This window comes from Schistocerca cancellata, chromosome 6 (assembly GCF_023864275.1).
Source record: "Schistocerca cancellata isolate TAMUIC-IGC-003103 chromosome 6, iqSchCanc2.1, whole genome shotgun sequence".
Taxonomy (NCBI): Eukaryota; Metazoa; Arthropoda; class Insecta; order Orthoptera; family Acrididae; genus Schistocerca; species Schistocerca cancellata.
The window spans coordinates 542,156,815-542,163,026 of NC_064631.1; positions in this window are offsets into that span (position 1 = coordinate 542,156,815).

Below are 6,212 nucleotides of genomic sequence, written 5' to 3' on the forward strand. Positions count from 1 at the left end.
CAACACTTCGAAAGTCGTTGAAAGTTACTAAAACGTGCGCTCACCAAGACTCGAACCTGCAGTCACTGCACGAGGGGAGGGAGGAGTTGGGGAGTACACTTGGGATTTTAGGTGGGCCAAATGATCGCTTATGAGGAAAAACGTCCTGGAACCGACCCCGCCTGCTACCCATGAAGAAGGCAACCCTAAACACGTGCAGCCCAGGCAGCTGCCGAATGTAGCCATTACCCACCCGCCACTCATAGCCACGCTGTGGCTCCCTCCCATAATAATTGAGGGAAAGATGATTATCGAGGATTCCTGCAGTGCCTCAAGCAGAGGACGACTGTTGACAGGGGATGTCAAATTGATTCCATATTTTTAGATTTCCAGAAGGCTTTCGACACCGTTCCTCCCAAGCGTCTTCTAACCAAATTGCGTGCCTACGGAGTATCGCCTCAGTTGTGCGACTGGATTCGTGATTTCCTGTCAGAAAGGTCACAATTCGTAGTAATAGACGGAAAGTCATCGAGTAAAACAGAAGTAATATCCGACGTTCCTCAAGAAAGTGTTATAGATACTCTATTGTTCCTGATATACATTAACGACATAGGAGACAATCTGAGTAGCCGTCTTCGATTGTTTGCAGATGGTGCTGTCATTTACCGTCTTGTAAAGTCATCAGATGATCAAAACAATTTGCAAAATGATTTAGATAAGATATCTGTATGGTGTGAAAAGTGGCAGTTGACCCTGAATAAGGAAAAGTGTGAAGGTATTCACATGAGTACTAAAAGAAATCAGTTAAATTTCGATTACGCGATAAGTCACGCAAATCTGAAGGCTGTAAATTCAGCTTAATACTTAGGGATTACAATTACAAATAACATAAATTGGAACGATCACATAGATAGTATTGTGGGTAGAGCAAACCAAAGACTGCGATTCATTGGCAGAACACTTAGATGGTGCAACAGGTGTACTAAAGGGACTCCTTACACCACGCTTGTCCGCCCTATTCTGGAGTATTGCTGTGCGGTGTGGGATCCGCATCAGGTGGGACTGACGGATGACATCGAAAAAGTACAAAGAAGGGCAGCTCGTTTTGTATTATCGCGAAATAGGGGAGATAGTGTCACCGACATGATACGTGAATTGGAGTGGCAGTCATTAAAACAAAGGCGTTTTTCGTTGCGACGGGATCTTCTCATGAAATTTCAGTAACCAGTTTTCTCCTCCGATTACGAAAACATTCTGTTGGCACCCACCTACATAGGGAGAAGTGATCATCACGATAAAATAAGACAAATCAGGGCTCGCACAGAAAAATTTAAGTGCTCGTGTTTCCCGCGTGCCGTTCGAGAGTGGAACGGTAGAGAGACAGCTTGAAGGTGGTTCATTGAACGCTATGCAAGGCACTTTATTGTGAATAGCAGAGTAATCACGTAGATGTAGATGTAGATGAATACATTGTGAGGTCTCTGCAGGTTATCGACACTGTGTGATTACAGCGAACGAATTGCGAAAATTTCCAGAAAGCGACAAGTGAGGCAGCAGTACTCTCGCCGCCATTCTGCATTCGTGTCGTCGATCTGGAATGTTTCATCAAGGGAGTGTTGAAGGGTTTCCCACTCTCAGCAGAGTTTCTAAAAGAAGAGCTGAAATTTAGCATGTGCACTGTGTCACACATAAAATCCCCCAAAAACAGAAAAAGTCACAATCAATCCTTGTTGTCACCATCGCTCTTCCAACTGTAGAGGCTGGTGAACACCACAGTCACTATTGAGGGTGGGACATGGCCGGCCGCTGTGGCCGAGACGTTCTAGGCTCTTCGGTCCGGAACCGCGATGCTGCTGCTGCTGCTGCAGTCGCAGGTTCGAATCCTGCTGGGGCATGGATGTGTGTGATGTCCTTAGGTTAGTTAGGTTTAAGTAGTTCTAAGTCTAGGGGACTGATGACCTCAGATGTTAAGTCCCATAGTGCTTAGAGCCATTTGAACCATGTTTTGGTGGGGCATGTGGTACACCACTGCTCTTGCTCTGAAGTATGCGTGAAGTGTGTTGGTAACTAACGTGTCAGTTGCCCACTACCAAAGACATAAAAATTGAAATGAGCTACCGTGGCTTTGAGAAGTTTAATGGCTCGCCAGTGCCATGTGCCTTACAAGAAGAAGGCCGACCACTCCACTCACCAAGGTGCACAGACAGCAAAGAGGGCGACTACCAACGACTAGATGCTGGCCAGTGATGCTGCCAACACTGCCTACCAAAAAGTGTCCTTGAGATGGCACACCAGGAGTGCAGCAAGTCGACCCCAGAAAAAAAAAACTCGCACCCATGCAGAAGAGATCAACTTAGTGGCAGACAGCAGGAAGGGAAACGATCCAACCGACATACGCGCCCGTGTTGGAACCGAGTCACCCTGCAGCAGCTGCAGTGACCAACAACCTGGCTGTTACTGTCACCCCACATTCCGCTGTCATTGACAACCTCTCACACATTGCCAAGGCACTGCAGAAAGTCGCAAAGGCAGTGATGTCAGCTGTCTAGCTTGTCAAGTCGGCTGCTGCCCAGTTGGTGTGATGAACCTGCTCCCAACAACATTGCAGTGTAGCGATACAAGGCTTACAATCTACCAGCGCCGCTTTCAACATGAAGACACACCTGAGAAGGAAACCGCTATGACACTGCAGTTAATGAAGTTGTTAACAACAACAATCTGCTGACTCTAGAGGAATTGTGTAGCCCCTGAAGAAGTCCCTGTCTGTCTGTCTGTCTGTCTTTGTTGTCAGCAGAGAAGCAGTAACACCAGAATGGGCCAGGATAACTCAGTGGAATGTGGTCTAGTCATTAAATGTCGTCTGAGAAGCAAATCCATCGGGAACATTTCAGCCTTACTGAAGTTTACTGCCGGCCACTGTGGCCGAGCGGTTCTAGGCGCTTCAGTCCGGAACCGCACTGCTGCTAAAGTCACAGGTTCGAATCCTGCCTCGAGCATGGATGTGTGTGATGTCCTTAGATTAATTAGGTGTAGGTAGTTCTAAGTCTATGGGACTGATGACCTCGGATGTTAAGTCCCTTAGTGCTCAGAGCCATTTGAACCATTTGAATCACGTTGACTGTTGCTGACGTGATAGCGTAGTGGGAACACGAAGGAACAACCACAACTAATCCAAGACCAGACAGACCTCATGCACTGGTGGATAGAGACCATAGAGCACTGTGGAAGTTCGTTGGAAAAAAAACTCATAAAATCAGCGAGGTAATCACTCATGAATTCCAAAGTGCTACCAACAGTCCAGCTAGCACAATGTTTGTACATATGGAGTTGGGAAGAATGGGGTCAATCATTGAGCAGCTCCTCGTAAGCCAGAAATTTCTCTATTCAACACTAAGTGACACTTCAGGTGGCGTAAAAAGTGACACTACTGGACAGTGGATTACTGGAAATGAGTGGCAGATCATGCTGTACCCTGTGGCAATCCGCTGTAAAAGTTTGGATTCAGAAAATTCCTTGAATACACTACCTGCCATTATGTGTAGTTCAACAGTAAGTATGGAGGAGGTGGTGTTAGGATATGAGGGTGTTTCTTGTGGTTAGGGTGGGTCTCCTTATCACACTTATGAAAACGCTAAATGTGGAGGATATGAACACATTTAATAGCATTGTGTACTGCATATAGTAGAGAAACAGTTTAGGGACGATGACTGATTGTGTCAGCATGAAAATGCACCCTGTCATAAAGCAACGTCCATGACGCAATGGTTTGTGCGTAATAACTTTGTAGCTGGCCTTGGCAGCCAGAGACAGTGGTTTATGTGTGTGTGAGTTGTCTTTGCGTGTGTGTGTGTGTATGTGTGTGTGTGTGTCTAATTTGGAAGATGTTTTGTCTGAAAGCTTACTTGTTTGAAATCTTTTTGTTGTGCTTATCTGTGACTCAACATCTCCACTATATGGTGAGTAGCAATCTATCCTTTTCATAATATTATCATTATTCCATCTTGGATTTTTCATTGTTTAATTATGTAAAAATGTATAAATGTGAATTGTTGCATCAGATTATTTCATGCTTTTCACTTGATTAAGACTCAGGTAGCACTCTCAGAAGAATATTTGAAAAAAAAATTATTTTTATGTGCAACTGCGCCAGGAAAGAAAAACAATGAAGTATTTGTTTATCTTTCTACATAAGTCAAACTGGAATTCCATACCTAAGTTTTTGTCCTACATAATTTAAAAGAAAATGAGAGAGCATGCATAAACAAACAAACAAAATGAGTTACTGTCATTCTTTTGATTTAGATGAGTGTGTTATTACTTTACAAAAGGTAGTATTTAGTTTGGTCTATAGACTGCAAACTTTAATTCTAATGGATGATGAGGAAAGAGAGATTTCTTCAGTGGAGCAAGCAGAAGCCTTTGTAATATATTTTGACAAAGTATTACATCATAAAGATCAGGTAGAAACAAAGGAACTGGAGAGTCTAGAAGCAAGAGAAAAAGTTCCTGAGCCAACACTGGATCAGATAAAAAGTTCCTGGAGGCTCTTAAAAACAATAAGGCTCTAGGTGGTAGTGGCATCAATGCGAAGTTGTTTCGGTATGTGAGGGAAGCAGCAATAGAAGGTCTCAGACAGTTTTTATGGCCAAAATATGGTGTGCAGAGAAGATCCCCGTGGACTGGAAAAAGGCAATTATATGCACAATTTTTAAAAAGGGCAAAGTCACAAAAGTGCATAATTATCAAGGGATCTTGCTGCTGGAGGTAGAATATAAAGTGTACAAAGTGCAGCACTGTAATACTAAGTTGACTAAAACCACTGCCTGGAGGGACAGATGGTTGGAAGTGATACAATCTTTGCGTTTGCAGATGATGTGGATATTGTGAGTGAAACTCTGAATGAGAGGACAGCAGATACCTCTTGGTTAATGCTACAAGTAAGCAAACTAGATTTACTGGTCAATGGTGAGAAAACAGTACATGATAGTCTTTCATCAACAGAATGATATGGATGCCATCAGTATAGACAGTCACAATTTTGAAAAAGTTGAAAAATTCAGGTACTTGAGGTCAATATTGTTGAATAAAAATGAGATAGAGAGGAAAATTTGACAAGGTATAATAAGTTCAAACTGGGTGTACTACAATTTAAACCACCTATACATGTCACGCATCGTACCCTACAAATGCTAGATACGTCACTAATGTGACGGGTTGTATTGTATGGTTGTGAGACAAGATCAAGTTCACAGACAATGGAAGAGCACATTTGTGCATCTGAAAGGAACATTTTAAGGAAAATTTATGGCCCAGCATACATGCAGAAAATGCAAAATGGGAAAGAAGGCACAATGAAGATCTGTATCAGCAGTTTAAGAAAGCAGATATTGGGAGAGTGATTGAAAGAAGAAGTCTACAGTGGGCAGGACATGTTCTACAAGCAGAGGGCTCTGTCCCTAATAGAGTATTTCTACACCAGCCAACTGGTAGACATTCAAGATGTCTTCTGTGAATGAGGTGGAGAGACAGGACCTTGATGACCTTGGAAAAAGCAGATACAACAGCCAGCACTGAAGATGCCCAATACAGAAGTAAATGGGCAAACATTGTAATAAATTTCTGTGACATTAAAAATATTTTGTAATGGTTTGTGGACTTGATGTGTCAATCATTTCATTATGCTCTACGTGTTGTTGTTGTTGTGGTCTTCAGTCCTGAGACTGGTTTGATGCAGCTCTCCATGCTACTCAATCCCGTGCAAGCTTCTTTATCTCCCAGTACCTACTGCAACCTACATCCTTCTGAATCTGCTTGGTGTATTCATCTCTTCGTCTTCCTCTACAATTTTTACCCTCCACACAGCCCTCCAATACTAAATTGGTGATCCCTTGATGCCTCAGAACATGTCCTACCAACCGATCCCTTCTTCTAGTCAAGTTGTGCCACAAACTTCTCTTCTCCCCAATTCTATTCAACACCTCCTCATTAGTTATGTGATCTACCCATCTAATCTTCAACATTTTTCTGTAGCGCCACATTTCGAAAGCTTCTATTCTCTTTCTGTCTAAACTATTTATCGTCCATGTTTTACTTCCATACATGACTACACTCAATACAAATACTTTCAGAAACGACTTCCTGACACTTAAAGCTATACTCGATGTTAACAAATTTCTCTTCTTCAGAAACACTTTCCTTCCCATTGCCAGTCTACATTTTATATCCTCTCTACT